At 34.9% G+C, this 19,053-nt stretch overlaps 1 long non-coding RNA gene across 24 annotated transcripts in view; it reads right to left on the bottom strand.

The window, feature by feature from the left end:
- The window catches only part of LOC309621689, a 277,714-nt gene that overhangs the window by 147,388 nt on the left and 111,273 nt on the right, over window positions 1-19,053 (bottom strand). For 17 of the 24 annotated variants that reach the window (XR_014240163.1, XR_014240164.1, XR_014240165.1 and 14 more), the window contains one exon: window positions 13,467-13,653. This is a non-coding gene — a long non-coding RNA (uncharacterized lncRNA). Of the gene's footprint in view, window positions 1-13,466; window positions 13,654-17,227; window positions 17,314-19,053 lie in introns of all 24 variants that reach the window. The other 7 variants (XR_014240160.1, XR_014240161.1, XR_014240168.1 and 4 more) reach the window with 2 other exon arrangements.

Below are 19,053 nucleotides of genomic sequence, written 5' to 3'. Positions count from 1 at the left end.
ATTAAAGACCTAAATGTAAGGTCAGATACTATAAAACTCTGGAGGAAAACATAGGCAGAACACTCTGTGATATAAATTGCAGCAAGATCTTTTTCAATCCATCTCCTAGAGTAATGAAAATAAAAACAAAAATAAACAAATGCGACCTAATTAAACTTAAACTTAAAAGCTTTTGCACAGAAAAGGAAACCATAAATGAAAAGACAACCCTCAGAATGGAGAAAATATTTGCAAATGGAACATCCATTTCTTTTTAATTATACCAAAATAGGGTCATATGATCTAATGTCTTTGTAATGACCATCTTCTTGGTGCAGATGTAACCACTCAAGGGTTGATTGTCTCCATCACTACATGGTTTGTGATTCCAATAATTGCACAACTCTCCCAATCATAGTAAAACACTGATAATTTCCACAAGAAAAATACAGCAGAAGTATATTGAGACAGCCAGAATTAAGAATAGTTATTAAGTACTCTCTTTATAGGACTAAAACTCAAAAGAAGCATTTATTGTTGTATACAACAACTATGATACATCATTAACACAAATAATTAGTTCATTGAATGAAACGGATTTGATAGTATGTAAATTTAATAACTAATTTTTATTGTTTCTACTTTTCTAATTTGTTCTTTTTACACTTTTGGAAGAAACAGAAAAAAGGAACCTTAAATATCCATTATTTGCAATGATTACATAAATGTTCTATTTGTTTGGTTTTAAACAAGTTAATACTAGTCTTAATTAAGAAATCCAGTTCATTGCATTGTAAATATTGACTATATAAACTCTATCCAACTAAGGCCTGATCCAATTTTGTAAGTTTGAGGGAGGGAGCAGGGAGGTGAGGGAGATGGGTACAATCTTATGCGACTTATTTTCTTATAATTTTGGGAGCCAAAGCTGGCATTTAAAAGACTCCTTGGACAATCCATGGAAGAATATCCTTTAACACAGTTCTTTTGGTTCTAGCAATGCTTCAAACTAGCACCTGAGGACCTTCCTGCTTACTTCTCATGGTTTTTGAGGTCCCCTCTAACAGATGTATCATGTACTGTCTCCAGGCTGTCTTCTGAGGCTGTGTTCATTTCTCTCTCTCCATCTCTCTCTGTTTTTTCTTAGTATACACTTGGTTTCCAAAGGCACAAAGCTTTGCCCATCCATCAGTGGAAGCACAGTGCCCTTCTAATGAAGCTGACACTTTGCTCCCTCTACCCTTAGATTTATCAGATTAGGGGTCAGGTACGGTGCCCTGCATCCGTTAGTCTCCAGAGCACCCATGGCAACCTCTCCAAATAGTCTTTTTGAGCGCCTCTTCTCTGATTTAAAGTTCAATATTAGGGATCCATTTCTGTTCTCCCCACCTCCAAGGACTGGAGAGTAATGCAGACAGACTGAAAATCTCTACAATAAAATCCTCTTCCTGGAATCTTTAACACTAACTCTTATATGGTTCATGTAGGAGATAGACTAATGCTGGCCAGATCAACTCCACAAAGCACAAAGCAGCCTTAGAAGCTGGTTTAGCAAAAGAGTTTAAGATTCTGGGGTACTTGGTACCTATTTAATTGTTCTCCGACTTTGGGGCCACAGCCCAACAAGTTTTTGGTTAACATTTTTTTCTATTAAACTGGTGAATTCTTGCTTCACCTATTATATATAAAAGGAATTCAACTAAGCACTTTACATATGCTATAGAATTTAATGTCCACAACATCCATATGATGCCATTATGATTCTTTTGTAGATGATAAAAACTAAGAATCCAGGATTTTATAAAACTCAGTCAAGGTCAACCACTTGTAAATGGCAGAGCTGAGATCAGGCCCAAGGTTTCCAAGTCTCTGCAGAAAAGTTAAAGAAAGTGGACATAACCTCCTTTGAATGATTCCTATGTGCCAGGCATTGTTAGAGTCTTTTACATCCGGTTACCTCACTTATTCTCACAAGAACTAAACAAAAAATGTGTTATTCTCCTTCATAGGGAAAATGGAAAGTGATTATACACATTTTCCAAGGTCATAAGGTACCTAATTGTACAACCAAAGTGAGATTTTTTTTTTAATATAAAGTCTATGCACATTCAATTACACGATTTTGCCTTCTGGCAATTATGTCTTGTTTACTCCACTACAAATCCTGCCTACCGCTTTAGGCTTTTCTGCAATTGACTACATTTATTAAAATGGGTAGGCAGAGATTTTCTATGACATGATTCATGCAAAGGTAGCAACATTCATTAGTTTATTCACAGTACCAATACTGCAAGAGTTAGGTAAACCATAATAAATAAGAAAGGCCTTGTATTGGCCTTGATTAGCTCACACTTCTGTAAGAGAAAGGGATTCTAAAAGAATTACAATACATTGCTAAAAAGATTCGGTAGAACTGGGAACGATTACAACATACCAAGGAAGCAGCAATCAGGGAGAAATTGCAAAAAACTGATACGTGAGGTGAGATTGAGGAACGAGAAACTAAACAGCTCAGACAAGAAGGACAGTGGGGGGATTACTGAGGAAGTAATAAGGCTGAGAATAGAAAGTTATGAGTAATTTGGTACAACAGCGGCATTGAGTATATGGAAAGAAGACAAGATTATTGTTGCCACAAAGGAAAGAAAAAGTAAACAGCTCTAACATTTGATTTAGTTTCTTTTCACTCATTTAATCAGTCCTTTATTCTTCCAATCATCTTTTTGGCGTATATTTCCTGAGTTATTGCCAGCTTCCAGTGATGAGACAGAAGCGCAATATATATGGCCCATCTTGGAATCGCCTTGAATGCTATCAAGATTTAGTAGGTGGAGCTGGAAGATTTCTACCTGTATTGCACTTCACAGCACTGCCCCTTTCAAAGCCTTAGGAGGGCCCTAAACAATGCGTTCACATGGACTGGTGATTCTAATTTTTACAAAATTAATTAACAGATTTTATTTTTTGGAGCAGTTTTAGGTTTATAGAGAAATTCAACAGATAGTAAAGAGTTCCCATATACTCCCTCCTCACCCACCCTCCACCAATAGAGTTAAGGTATTATAAATATCTTGCATTAGTGTGGTATATTTGTTATAATTGATGAATCAATATTGATACATTATAATTAACTGAAGTCCATAGTTTATGTTAGGGTTTACTCTTTTTGCTGTACAGCTGTACAGATTTTGACTAATGCATATCATGTATACACTATTACAGTGTTGTACAGAATAGTTTCACAGCCCTAAAAATCCTCTGGGCTTTATCTATTCATCCCTCTCCGCATCTCCTCTGAACGTCTAGCAACCACTGATCTTTTTTAGTCTCTAAACTTTTGCTTTTTCAACAACATCATACAGTTGGAATCTTACCATTTGTAACATTTGTAGACTGGTTTCTTAGTAATATGCATTTAATATCCCTCCATGTCCTTTGTGGCTTAATATCCAATTTCTTTTTATTGCTGAATAATATTTCATTGTCAGTTATGTACTACAGTTTATCCATTCACATTTTGAAAGACATCTTGGCTGCTTTCAGTTTTTGGCAATCGTGAATAAAAATGCTATAGACTTTCACGTGCAGGTTTTGTATGGACATAAGTTTTTAACCCATTTGGGTAAATATGTAGGAGTGTGAAAGCTGTATCATATGGTAAGGCTATGTTTAACTTTGTAAGAAATTGCCAGATTATCTTCCTAAGTGGCTGTACCATTGGTGTTCCCACTAGCTATGACTGAGAATTCCTGTTGTTCTGCATCTTCACTAGGATTTGGTATTATTTGTTTTTTGTTTTTTTTTTTCTTTTTAATCCATTCTAATACATGAATAGTGGTAGCTGGTTTTAGTTTGCAATTCCCTAATGGCATATAATGTTGAATATCTTTTCATATGTTTACTTTTCATCTGTATATCTTCTTTGGTGAGGTGTCTATTCATATCTTTTGTCCATATTTTAGTTAGGTTATTTTTCTATTGGTAAATTGTAAATATGCTTTGTATATTTTAGATATCAATCCTTTATCAGATATTTGTTTCTGCAAATATTTTCTCCCAGTCTGTGACTTGTCTTTTTATTTCATTAACAATATTTTTTATAGAGCAGAAATTTTTAGTTTTAATCAGTTCCAAGTTATAATCTTTTTTTTCTTTCATGGATCCTGCTTTTGGTATTTTACCTAAAACTAATCATCAAATTCAAAGTCATCTAGATTTTTTCTTATGCTAGCTTCCAGAAATTTTATAAAAGATTTGCATTTTACATTTAGACCTAAGATCCAATTTGGGTTAATGTTTTTGAACCGAGTTAAGGTTGGTGTTTAGATTCTTTTTTTTTTTTTTTTTAATGTAGATATCTGATTGTTCTAGCATGATATTTTGAATATACTATACTTACTCCATTGAATTGGCTTTGCTCCTTTTTCAAAGACTGCTTGACTATATTTGAGTGGGTCTATTTCTGGGTTCGGTATTCAGCTACATTCATATATCAATTTATTCTTTTGCCAATACCGCACTGTCTTGAATACTGCAGCTTTAAAATAAGTCTTGAAATCAGGTTGTATCAGTCTTCCAACTTTGTTCTTCACTATTGGCTATTCTGGATTTTGCCTTTTCATATAAACTTTAGTGTCAGTTTGTTGATATCCAAAAAAAAAAAACTTTTGGGGACTTTGGTTGGGATTGCACTGAATCTATAGATCAAACTGGAAATAACTGACATCTTAACAATCTTGAGTTCTTCTCTACAATAACATGGAATATGTCTCTGTTTATTTAGATTTTCTTTGATTTCTTTCATCTTTTTATAGTTTTCTACATATACATCTTGTACATAATTTGACTTATACATAAGTATTTTATTTTTCTATTTTCAGTGCTAATATAAATGGTGTTTCTCTAATTTCAAATTTTAATTGTTTATTTTTGGCATATAAGATAGCAGTTGACTTTCGTATACTAACCTTGTATCCTACAACCTTTCTTTGTTTATTTGTTCCAGAAGGTTTTTTTCTGATTCTTTAAGGTTTTCTACGTAAATAAATACGATATCTGTGAACAAAGACAATTTTAGTTCTTCTTCCCCAATCTGTGTACTTCTTTTCTGTGATATGGTGATTTATAATAAATACATATGTATATATGTATAGTCTTTGTCCCAGATTCTGGTACAGCGCTCCCAAAACCCTTGCGTTTTCACGTGAGAAACAAAGGTGCCTTTTCTTAGGTTAATGAGGTGATTTGGGGAAAGCACTAAGAATGGGGGCTGGTTGTTTGTGGAGCCAACTGTGTGATTAGAGAATTGGACTTTTCAGTCCCACCTCAGACCTAGGAGGGGAAAGAGGCAGGAGATTGAGTTCAATCACCAATGGCCAGTGATTTAATCAATCATGCCTATGTAATAAAGCCTCCATAAAAATCCAACAGGATGGGGTTTGCAGAGCTTCTGATTTGGTAAACATGAAGATGCAAGGAGAACAGTGCACCAGGAGAGGGCACAGAATCTCCACACCCCTTCCCACGTACCTTTCTCTACGTATTTTTTTATATTTGAAGTTCCTGAGTTATATGTTTTTATAATAAAATATATCTCTGAGTTCTGTAAGCTGCTCTAGCAAATTAATCAAATCCGAGGAGAAGATTCTGGGAACCTGGTCTTGTGGCTGGCCTCTGAAATTGGAGGGAGGAGCAGGCTTGTGGGACAGAGCCCTTAACCTACGGATCTGATGCTATCTCCAGGTAGGTGGTATCAGAATTAAATTGAATTGTAGGACACCCAGAGGGTGTTTGAGAACTGCTTGATGGTGTGAAGCAGTGTGGGGATGAAAATGCCCCCCCACTTTGACATGAGGTACCAAAATCATAATTTCTAAATGCATTTGCTAGGTCTTTCAGTATAACGTGGAATAGGAGTGTTAAGAGGGGCTGTCCTTACATTGTTCCTGATCTTACGGGGAAAGCATCAAGTCTCTCTCTATTCAGCATGTTAGCTATACGTTTTCTGATGCTGCTCCTTACTGAGTTGAGGAAGTTCTCCTCTATTTGTAGATCGCTAAGAGTATTTTCTATCATGAATGGGTGTTGGTTTTTGTCAAATGCTTTTTCTGCATCTATTGGTATGATCATATGTTTTCTTCTGTAGCCTGTTGATGTGCTATATTGCATTAATTGATTTTTGCATTTTAATCTGCTTTGTATAGCAGGAATAAATTCCACTTAGTTGTAGTGAATAATTCTTTATATAAGTTGATGAATTTTATTTGTTAATATTTTGTTGAGGCTTTTTACACCAATGTTTGTGAGATATATTGGGCCATAGTTTCCTTTCTTGTAATGTCTTTTGTAGGTTTTGGTGTTAGGAAAATGCTGCCTCATAAAATAAGTTAGGAAATTCCTCCTCTGCTTCCATTTTCCAGAAGACATTTTAGAGGACTGGTATAATTTCTTACATAAAGGTTTTTTTTTTTTTTTTTTTAATATTCATCAGTGAAAACATATGGTTTCTGATTATTTCTTTATTGGAAAGTTATTAATTATTGATTCAATTTCTTTGACATGGGAGTACTCAGATCAATTTTTAAAGTAGCCAAAATTTTAAAGAATGCTTCCTTTTTACTCTTTCCGTTCCTTTTTCTGCTGTTCCCGTTGAATTTCCCTTCACTACAAGTGGCATTGGAATGGTCTAGGCAATTTTAGGTTCTTGAGAAAGAGAAATAGGGCTGGGTAGAGTTTGTGTAGTGGTGTGTGGCTTTCCATTAATTCAGCATTTAGTGAAGTTACTGTAGGCTGTCTAGGGTAAAAATGATTTCCCTGACTTCTCCAGCTGCACATTTTGTCAACTTAGTATCCTGATACCAAGCCTTACTGGGATATGACTGGGTCATAGAACGCATAGCACTACAAGTACTTGGGTAGTAGAAAAGAAACAAGGATTTACATGTAGTCTTTGGAAAATGCTTCTGATCACTAGTAGTACAAAATTTAAAGTGAAGAATTTGGTTCTCATGGACATCTAGTAAAAACTAACTTTCCACCTTGTCAAAAAGATGTAATGATATACCATATAAAATACCTAATACACTATTTTGTAGGCGTAATGTAAAATGGAAGTTATGAGAATCTCTGATTGAGGGTTTAAACATACAATAATAATACTGTAGCAACCACATAATTATGTCATCATAAATTCCTTATTCCCAGTAACAACTCCAAAGAAACAAACAAATATTAATCAATTATGCTAGTGGAAATCTTGAATTGGGGAAACAATACTAAAAAATTGCTTTTATATAAAGAAATTTTCAAAAAGTTTAATGGAAGAATATAGGAAAATACTATAAGCAGATAATCTACAAAACCTTTACATTATTGACTAAATTTGGAGTATTTATCAGTTGTCTTAAAAAATATATTGGTTGTGATTTTTTCTTTATTCAAAAAAAAGTTGGACGTAGTTTTGTGTTCAAAACTTTGTGTATTTTATTCTTAAAGCGGTTTCATCAAATTTTACAAATTGCATAAGGTTCAGATCCCATAAAACCTGAATCTATTCCTGATCTTGAAGCCATAAAAATTTATGGAATACGAACATAGTGAAAATTATGTCTTCTTTGTGAGTTGAATCTTTTTTCACTGAGATCTTGTATTCTATTGTAATGCTCTCTGCTTTGGAGCCTCCTCTAACCAATACTAATCATAGTTATCGCAGCTTTACTTTACTTTCCCATTGCACGCTCTACATATTGCTATCTTTTATTTAAAATCTTTTTCTGTGAGCATTTTTAGATGTGTTTCTTGTAAAAGCATATTCTTAGCCATGCTTTTTCTTATGCATACTCAAATTCTGTTTAAACTGGGTCATTCTGTCCATTTGATTTAATATCACTACTGGAACATTTAGGGGTTAAATGCTTTCTTTTCTGACTTGTTCTATGTTACTTTTTTTCCTTTTTGCTTTCCTGTCTTCTTTTGGATTCTTCAAATCTTATCTATCTTGGTGCCATTACCTTATATCAATTTGTTTTACAGCATCTCTTTCTGTTCTTTTAGGAATTAATTATGTGGTATCTACAAATTATTTAATAATCCTCCCTTCAAGAAATTTGGTTTATACATCCTTCCTTTAAATCTGTGCTGACATTAGTGACTTGCCTATAATCAATGGAATGCAGCCAAAGTGACACTGTTTGATATTTGAGGCTAAGACAACAGGCCATGCAACTTCCTCCTGGTGATCTTAGGGTGCTTGCTCTTCGGGAAGTTAGTCACAACTACCCTAAGTCTACCAACCTAGAAAAGTGACTGGCCAACGACCCCAGCTGGGCTCCCATCTGATAGGTAAGCATCATCAAATGTCAGTCCAGCCAAACCATCAGATGCCTGCATACTTAATCAACATGTAACTGAAACTGAAATAATTTTTCTATTTCTGAAAGATATCTTTTATAATTGCATTTAGTGAGTTTCCTATGTCTGAAGGATCCCTTTTATAATTACATTTGGTGGAGGCTTAGAATTGGTGAATTCTGTCAGTGATTATTTTGTCTGAAAATTTCTCCGAAAAAAACAAACAGCTTCATTCTTGAAGAATATTTTGGTAGTGCAGAAAATTGTAAGTAGTTAGTTGTCAGTGATTTTCTTTCATGATCTTGAAGATATCTTTCCACTGTTGTATGGTTTCCAATGTTTTTGATGAAAGTTCATGTAAATCTAATTATCTCTTTAAGGGTACATTGTCTTTCATTGTCTGCACTTTCACCCTGATGGGTCCTGCTTATGGATTTATATCCACTTATTTTTCCTGAGCTTCTCTGACTTTCTGATTCAGATGATAGGTGTCTTTCAGCAGTTCTTGGGAACTCTTGGTCATTACCACTACACACATTTTCTTTGTCTCATTCTCCCTTCTGTCGTTCCATTCTGAAGAGCTCCCCTCACTCTACTTCTGACCTATACACACAGTAATTCTCTCTTTATCTGTGTTTAATTTGATATTAAATTATCTACTAAGTTTTAAATTTGTATTTTGCTTTTCTATTACTATTGTTGATTCCATTACAAATCTGCAATCTCATTAGTTACAGTCTTCAGTGCCTTAAGTAAATTCAAACTTTCTCTCTTACCTACAACATTAATATGTCCTATTACAATTTGTGTTCCATAATCTAATAACAAGGACCTCTTTGGGGTCTATTCTCCTTATCTTACATTCACGTTGATTCCTGCTTTTTGCATTGTGCACTTCATAATTCTCAACTTTTTGTTCAATCATGTATTTAAAAGTTAATATTGAAAATAATTGTGAGACCTTTGATAATCTACTATGGCCACAGAATAAACTTAAACATTTGTTCCACAGTGGTAGTACCTTGGGGTAATTGGCAGAGGTCAAGGGAAAAAAACATCCACTCTGAGAAAATATAACAACTTCCCTGCATGCAGCCTTTCAGAGTAGGGGGCCAGAGCAGGTGCTGTTCCTCTGGGATTTCTGCCTTTGGAAGGAGTTAAACAGCATTGATGCAGGCTAAGGAGTCCGCCTTACCTCTTCTCTCATTCCCTTTTCTTAAACCTGTGGAGGGTCTCAGGGGAAATTCTCTTTGAGGTCCAAGCCCAAATAAGTGGTTTACTTAGCCAGAGTCTCTACCCTGCCAGCCTACCTCACTGGAGACTTCCTTTTTGTTTTTCTTTTTATAATAAATGCTAACAGGGCATATATGACTCTGGTTTACTCCTTAGAGCTCTAATTCTCTTTCTGTGAAATACCTGATCCTCTAAAACAGAGTCTGAGGCTTCCATCAGCAAGTTCTCTTTAGCAGGAGGCTTGACGCTGGCAGTGTTTTTACCTGAAGTTGGAAGTCTTGTTCAGTTATTTTCACTTAAGCATGTGCTGATTGGTTTCACATTTAAACTTCATGATTTTTGTTACCACGCTTCACGGTGACAGATTGTCATCTTAAATATTTTATCCTGTGCTCTCAGCATCCCCTGGAGAACCTTGGATGACAAGCTAATACAAACAGTTATTAGTGGACACCTTTGTGCTAAAGCCTTTGCCTAGATTCACGAGTGAACGTGCCAGATCTCACATTCACGTGTGACTCAGCAATATTTAAGAAGCCCAATGTAAAAAATCTCAATCTCACCTAAAGAGTCTGAGGGATAAATGAGATTAAGGACTTAAAATAATTTTGGAAGCTGTAAAAGGCTATCTATAAGTGCCTGTGGTTATATGATCATGACCTGCTCTTATTAGTCTGTTTGCAGGTATTGTCTATGAATTAAATATCTTGATCATAAGGTTTATTTGATGTCATTTTTTTATATTGGAAAATAACTGATTCCTTATCTCATTTTAAAATTCAAAATTTATCCACTTTTTGGCCAAAATCAAGCCAGTAATACAGCTCATACAGTCAACTTGAATTACTACTACCCAATAGAAACAAATAACTGTGAGTTGTTTATGGCTAATATTGGATGCTGAGATTACATATATATATATTAGACAAATATATGTATAATATAAAAAATATCTTTAAATATATAGATTTATACAATATATAATATATAGATTTAAACAATTCATAAACAATATATAAAATACACATTTAAACATGCATAAAGGATATATAAAATAAATATATATATATTTAAACAACTCATATATATGTCAGTATCCAATATTAGTTGAATACACAATTTTTAAAAAAATTTTCAATGAACCAGCTTCTATTGCGATGATTCAGAATGAGAGAAATGGTATTCTATTTCCTATTTAGAACAAAAAGAAATATCACACATACAACACACTATCTTCTTTTGTCACTAATGAAGCTACTTAAAGGAACTGAAAATATAAAGAAATAAATAAAAACATTTCTCGATGCAGATACTTAAAAGTACCAAATACTATAGCATTGTTGTTTCTAAGTCGTTATATTACAAAAAGATATCAAGGAAACAGTTCCTTTTTAACTCCCCTATCAAAGAATATTTACGGGGAGGGTGGGAGGGAGGGAGATGCAAGAGGGAAGCGATATGGGAACATATGTATACGTATAACTGATTCACTTTGTTATAAAGCAGAAACTAACACACCATTGTAAAGCAATTATACTCCAATACAGATGTTAAAAAACAATATTTACGATTTTATTTCTGCATATTCTTTTTTTATGAAATATATAATGCATTCTAATGCATTGGTTAAAGATGTAGATTCTGGATTTAGCTAATTCTGCATATAAATATTGTCTCTACAATTACCAGCCCTGTAACTTGGAGGAATGTCATAGACTTTCTCTGCTTTAGTTTTGCTATCAGTAAAATGGCATAATATTTCCTATTTCATGGATATTTTTAAACATTTAAGCATGGGATATTTGAGAGAAATGAATGAGGTAACATAAGTACAGAACACATAGTAAACTCATTACTAATACATACTGGGCTATATTGTTGTGAAAATTCTATTGTGATTTCAAAAAATAAAATATCTTTTCACTATATAAATGCAATTATTTTATGCATTGTAGACTAATATTTGTGTTGAATTTTCTGTCACATCAAACCAAATTCTATGTGTGCTGTATTAACAAAGAGGAAAGAAATCTACCGAAAAATATTCTTCATATACATAGACACAATGCTACTTGACAAAGTGTGAACAGTTAAAACTGAAAAACAAAATCTCAGTTACATCAGCATCAAATATTATATTTTATAAAAATTTAGGCACACACTTAATGAACTATCTGTAAGACCTGTGTATTAGATATCCATTTCTGTGTGACAAAACCCTTTAAAACTTAGTAACTATAAAATTCAATAATCCTTTGCTTATTCATGTATTCCATGATTGACTAATTGGTATGATGTGTTAGCAGGAAGTCTTAGTTCCTCCACCCCTAGGCTCTCTATAATCTCCATGGTGTGGTAGCGGATAGCATGGCAGCTGGCTTCCTCTAGAATGAGAGATCCAAGAGATTGAGAGGCACACAGAATAAGGGGAGGAGAATTAGTTTCCACCTTTTGAAGGAAGGAGTGGCAAAACATTTGTGGACATATGTTAAAACCACTGTACATTGGAAACTGCAAAACATTTGAGAGAAAATTTTTTAAAATAAACAAATAAATCAGGAAATACGGCGTGCCCACTGACTGGATCATTTTTATCAATTCTCTCTGAATTTATCTATACTCTAAATATAGTCATGATGAAAGTCCAGCAAGGTTGTGAGTATGTGTATGGGGGTGAAAATTTTGACAATATGATTCTAAAATGCACAGCTAATATCAGTACTTACTTAGAAGTTACAGGAATAAAGACATTGTACTTTTGGTGTAAGGATAAATATATAGAGCAATAAAACTGATTAAGGAAACCAAAAATAAACCAACGCAAATATAGCATTATGGGTTGAATCGTGTCCCCCCAAAAGATGTTGAAGTCGTAACCCCCAGTACCTGGGAATGGGATCTTATTTGGAAATATGGTGTTTAGAGATAGGCAAGTTAAGATGAAGTCATTAGGATGAGTCCTAGTCCAATATGACTGTGTTTTGATAAAAAAGAGGAAACATACACACAGACATAGAAATACATGGAGGGGAGACAATGGGAAGACACAGGGAGAACGGCTGTGCCTACCAGAAGCTAGCAGACAGACGTGGAATGGATTCACGCTCACAGCGCTCAAAAAGAACCAACCGTGCTGATACCTTGATTTCAGACATCTTTCCTCCAGAACCAAGAAACAATTCTATTGTTTAAACTGCCCAGTTTGTGGTACTTTGTTTCTGCAGCCCCAGGAAACTAATACAATGGGGAGTGAAGGTCATTTCAACAAATGGTGCTGGAAAAACTGGATATAGATATATATATGTATATTTATATTTATATATAAAATTCTCATGCTTACCTCACATAATAAATAAAATTATTGAAATGGATAGGGGACTTAAGCATTTAAGGTAAAGTTACAAAGACTCTAGAATAAGCAATAGGATGTAATCTTTGTTACTTTGACGTAAGCAAAACTTTCTTAGCTAGGATATAAAAAACACACACTCTAAAGGAATAAATTTAACTTTACTTCCATGAAATTTAAAAATTCTGCTTTTTTCAGGACACAATTTAGAAAAATGATAAATGACAAAGCAAGACACCAAATTTGGATAATGTTTAAAATCTACATGCCCTACAAAGGATTTGTTTCCAGAATACATTAAAACAAACAAACTCATAACTCAGTAGGAAGGCAAACAACACAATTAAAACATCATGAACTTCCAGCTACTGCCTAGAATATAAAAATCTGAAAAGAATGTAAATTCCACACTAACAAAAACTAAAAAGAGGCCCATTTATAAAATTATAATTTTCTTAGACCTAGCAGAGAGCTGAATTCTCAAAGCTCCTAATTAGCCTGAAAACTAATGATAAAAGTAACTTCAAGGAGAGACAGGACGTGAGCACTGACTCACCTGGGTCAGAGGATGGGAGGAAGTCGGTGACCGTAGGACAAGGTAAGGAGCTTTCAGATGAAGTTTTCTAAGGAATTGCTGAAGGCTGAGTGGGCGGTGGGGGTAGTGATATATAAGCCGTGGTGAGTACAGACACAAAATTGACCGCACTCACTTTCAGGTTCATCTCAGTAGAATTTCACTGGGCCTGAGAAAGATTCAAAGCAGAGAGAAACACCATCAGTGTTCCAGGCACGGGAAAGAGTATACCCCGAGAGCCCAGCTCAGGGATCCTTCTCTGCTGGGGAAAAAACAAACAAGCAAACCAACAAACAACAAAAAAATGTTAAGCTGCTGGGTGAAGGCCAGTAAACCCTGTATTATCATGATGCAGGTGAAGACCTATTGGAACAAAAGTAAGGGAAAATTAAACAAGCAAACAAACAAGAAAATTCTGTCCCTGGGAGAGGGGAATGAAAACTTTCTCAGACCAAACCAATTAGAGGTCATCTCTACTGTTTGTTTCTAGTGCCTTAACAGTGACCTTTCTATGTCAGGCATTTAAAAATACCTGTTTTTCTTAAGATTTTTTTGATGTGGACCATTTTTAAAGTCTTTATTGAATTTGTTCCAATATTGCTTCTTTTTTTTTTTTTTTTTTAAATGTTTTGGTTTTTTGGCTGTGAGGCATGTGGTATCCTAGCTTCCCAACAAGGGATCGAACACGCACCCCCTGTATTGGAAGGCGAAGTCTTAACCACTGGACTGTCAGGGAAGTCCCAATAAACACCTATTAGATGGTATAGATATTGCTTGGAAATTACAGAGATGGCTTTATACGCTCTTTCATTCATACCAACCATAACCTGGGTGTTGTTTCCTCAAGAAATAAATTGGATGACAGATAGATTCTAGGTGGTTTTACAGACACCTAGGATATAAAATACAATTCCATTAAAGAAAATGTTATTTCTTAAAATAAATTTAGTAAAACATGTACTTCTAAGGAAGACAAATTGCAAGGTGAAATCTGTATTAATGATCTTAATCAATTTTTTGTTACCAAGTTAATAATTTTCTGGTTGAGACAGTCTCAAATAACCCTTCAGTGTGTCCTAATAATGCTATATTCAGAAATGCATTTTTTAACACTTATCCTAGAAATATTATTAGAGGAAATTTGTGTTTAATTTTCTGGCTTAGACAGTCTCAAATGATCTTTCAGTGTGTCCTAATAATGCTACATTCAGAAATCCATTTTTTAACACCTATTCTAAAAATTGTCTTAGAAAAAAATTAGAATTTACATAGAATTCCATGTAAATATCAGGATGCCATCAGATGATTCCAACACTTTATTACAGCAAATTTTTCACCCAAGTTGAAAGGTTGTTCTAGAGTAAAAGAATCTAAAGGGAAACAACCCTACATAATATGCAAGAACTAAAATCAGGTCTTAGTCAAGAGAAAATTAACAAAGCTTTTGATTTATTTTTAGACTACAAAGAACATTTCAATTTACAGTGAATGCTGGATGATATTATGGATTCTGTTGATTTTCTTAGGTGTGATTTTAGCTTGGTGATCCAAAGAGATATGCTTTTTCTTAGGATATGCTGAGGTAGATCAACAAAATATGTAAAATTAACAATATTGAAACATTTTTGAATCTATGTGGTGACGAATGACAACTGTACCATTCTATATTTTTTACGTTTGAAAATATATGTAATTTAAAAATTTGGGGAAACTTTTCCTAACAAGAACTTTTTGGAGGAGGCAAGGATATACAATGGAGAAAAGACAGTCTCTTCAATAAGTGATGCTGGGAAAACTGGACACCTACATGTAAAAGAATGAAATTAGAACACTCCCTAACACCATACACAAAAATAAACTCAAAATGGATAAGAGACCTGAATGTAAGACTGGACACTATAAAACTCTTAGAGGAAAACATAGTAAGAACATTCTTTGACATAAATCACAGTAAGTTTTTTTTTGATCCACCTCCTAGAGTAATGGAAGTAAAAATAAAAATAAACAAATGAGAACTAATGAAACTTAAAAGCTTTTGCAAAGCAAAGGAAACTACAAACAAGGCAAAAAGACAACCCTCAGAATGGGAGAAAATATGTGCAAACGAACCAACAAAGGATTAATCTCTAAAATATATAAACAGCTCATGCAGCTCAATACTAAAGAAACAAACAACCCAATCCAAAAATGGGCAGAAGACCTAAACAGACATTTCTCCATAGAAGACATACAGATGGAAGCACATGGAAAGCAGCTCAATATCACTAATTATTAGAGAAATGCAAATCAAAACTACAATGAGGTATCACTTCACACCAGTTAGAATGGGCATCATAAGAAAATCTACAAACAACAAATGCTGGAGAGAGTGTGGAGAACAGGGTACTCTCTTGCACTGTTGGTGGGAATGTAAATTGATACAGCCACTATGGAGAACAGTATGGCGGTTCCTTAAAAAACTAAAAATAGAATTACCATATGACGCAGCAATCCCACTACTGGGCATATACCCAGAGAAAATTATAATTCAAAAAGACACATGTGGGCTTCCCTGGTGGCGCAGTGGTTGAGAATCTGCCTGCCAATGCAGGGAACACGGGTTCGAGCCCTGATTTGGGAAGATCCCACATGCCGCGGAGCAACTAGGCCCGTGAGCCACAATTACTGAGCCTGCACGTCTGGAGCCTGTGCTCCGCAACAAGAGAGGCCGCGATAATGAGAGGCCCGCGCACCGCGATGAAGAGTGGCCCCACTTGCCGCAACTAGAGAAAGCCCTTGCACAGAAACGCAGACCCAACACAGCCATAAATAAAATAAATTATTAAAAAAAAAAAAAAAAACTCTTAAAAAAAAAAAAAAAAAGACACATGCACCCCAATGTTCATTGCAGCACTATTTACAGTAGCCAAGTCATGGAAGCAACCTAAATGCCCATCAACAGATGAATGGATAAAGAAGATGTGGTACATATATACAGTGGAATATTACTCAGCCATAAAAAGGAATGAAATTGGGTCATTTGTGGAGACTTGGATGGACCTAGAGACTGTCATACAGAGCAAGGTAAGTCAGAAAGAGAAAAACAAATATCATATATTAACGCATATATGTTGAACCTAGAAAAATGGTACAGATGAACGGGTTTGCAGGGCAGAAATAGAGACACAGATGTAGAGAACAAATGTATGGACACCAAGGGGGGTTAGTGGCGGGGGGATGGTGGTGGTGTGATGAATTGGGAGATTGGGATTGACATATATACACTAAAATGTATAAAATGGATAACTAACAAGAACCTGCTGTATAAAAAAATAAATAAAATAAAAGTCAAAAAGAAAAAAAAAACTTTTTGGGACTTCCCTGGTGGTGCAGTGGTTAAGAATTTGCCTGCCAATACAGGGGACACAAGCTCGAGCCCTGGTCCGGGAAGATCCCGTATGTCCCGGAGCAACTAAGAGCATGCACCACAACAACTGAGCCTGTGCTCTAGAGCCTGTGAGCCACAACTACTGAGCCAGCGTGCCACAACTACTGAAGCCCATGCGCCTAGAGCCCATGCTCCGCAACAAGACAAGCCACTGCAATGAGAAGCCTGCGTACCGTAACCAAGAGTAGCCCGGCTCAATGCAACTAAAGAAAGCCCATGTGCAGCAACAAAGATCTGACCCAGCCCTAAATAAATAAATAAATAAATAAATAAATTTACTAAAAAAAAAAAAAAAGAACTTTTTGAATCTTCATACCAGAATCTGCATACCAGATTCATTGTCCTCTGGACTTCACTGAGAATTGAAGCCAGCACATTTTCCTGTTTTTGTGCGAAACAATTCTGGGTCCAGGTAATAAAAAAAAGAAAAGAAAAAAAAAAGGTCAGCTGTTTGCTCCAGGAAATACTAGCTCTTGGAAGGTAAGACTGTGAACCAAATAGCTTACCTTTCAAGACTAGCATCTTGCTCACCAAGGCTCACTTCAGGACCTTCTCTCTTTGGGCCAAACCAGTTCAAAGCATTCACGCCATCAACTGCCTACTCCCATCCAGTTCCCTGATTTTCAAAGAGGCCCTAAAAACCCACAAATATCCTTCCCTAATTGTCCTATTTTAAAACAATACCAATGTCTGCCAAGGTGGCTTATTACTGCAATAAACCTAAAAAACTATCTTTGCTTCAACAAGTGGGTTTTTTGATAGTTATTTGAGGCACTGACAGTTGACATTTCTCATAGTTGGTTCATTAGAGGTCCTGGTTCTAAAATGACACAATCACCAAATGTCATGTGTCAATCTCAGTTAGATCTTAATGCAGAGAAAACAAAAGTAGCTTAAGAGAATGTTGTGGGAATTAGGGAAATGTAAATGTTTTCTGAATATGAAACGACATTATGGAATTTTTGTTTACTTGTATAGGTGTTGTATGTGGTTTGTAAATTATGTGGGAGATTGTTTTTTCTTAGAACATGCTGAAATATTGTTGGGTGGACAATTTTCAGAAGGTATAGATGTATAGATCAATACAAAAGATCAAGTACACGCAGAAAATTATTAAAATTCTTAAATCCAGCTGGACGGTATATGCACACTCAGTGTATTTGTTTTCAACCTTTGCTAGAAAATCTTATTTTAAAAATATGGGAAATATTCTTCCCCAAAGCTTTGTAGGAACACAGACCAGAAACTGCCTTCTGGTTGTTAATATTGTCTACAAGTTGTTTGTTTAGAGTTTCTTGAAGTTTGCCAAAAGTTTTACATTTGAATATTTCACATTGAGAATCTAAAGTATATTTTTGTAATATCCCACCAAAGAGCTTTTTCAATTTACTCAAATCCTCACACCCATAAATCTGAAGGTAGACATTTACATTACATTTTATTACATTCAATGTTCTACATTAGTCTCTGAGAGATTCTTTGGGGAAAAAATGCATATACACACTTTTGTGTATACACACATATACATAAACACACATACACTTACAATTAAGCATTACTTCCTTCTAATATTTTGAATGAAGGAGGTAGGGCCAAATCATAAACATAGCTATTTTAGTCTTTAGCCAAAAAGTGGTATTTTAGAAGCTTGAAAATGACAGAGCTATCTGCTGAAACATTCCATGAAACTCATGAATTACTACTTCTGAGTTTCCCTAGAGCTATTAAAATTTGAAAAGGAGAGAAAGGAAAAAAAAAAAAAAGGCTTCCATCCCAATCTACAAAAAGGGATTAAACATCATGGCATTGACATCTGGACTTTCAAGCAGGTGAATAAAAGGCCTACCCAGAATTGACAGCCTGCTGACTTATTTAATTCAAAATTACTATTCATGTCAACTCAAATTCCAGAGAAAGTGGCAATCTGGTGTCACAAATGCTGAATGTGAGCAAGATTGTCACACAAAGGTTAGTACCATATGTCATACTTGAAATAGAAACATAATTTTCTTTGGGGGCATGGATTATAAAATGTCCACTAAGACTGACTTTTATTGGTATTTGCAATACTAAATCATATAACAAGTTCATGGCTGTGGTTTATACTTTAATACAGCATTTTTAGCATATATTTATCATGAA

The sequence above is a fragment of the Balaenoptera borealis genome (assembly GCF_965194805.1).
Source record: "Balaenoptera borealis genome assembly, contig: HAP1_SCAFFOLD_877, whole genome shotgun sequence".
NCBI classification, from domain to species: Eukaryota; Metazoa; Chordata; class Mammalia; order Artiodactyla; family Balaenopteridae; genus Balaenoptera; species Balaenoptera borealis.
The sequence above is the reverse complement of the archived record's forward strand: the minus strand, read 5'-3'. Positions and strand labels throughout refer to the sequence as shown.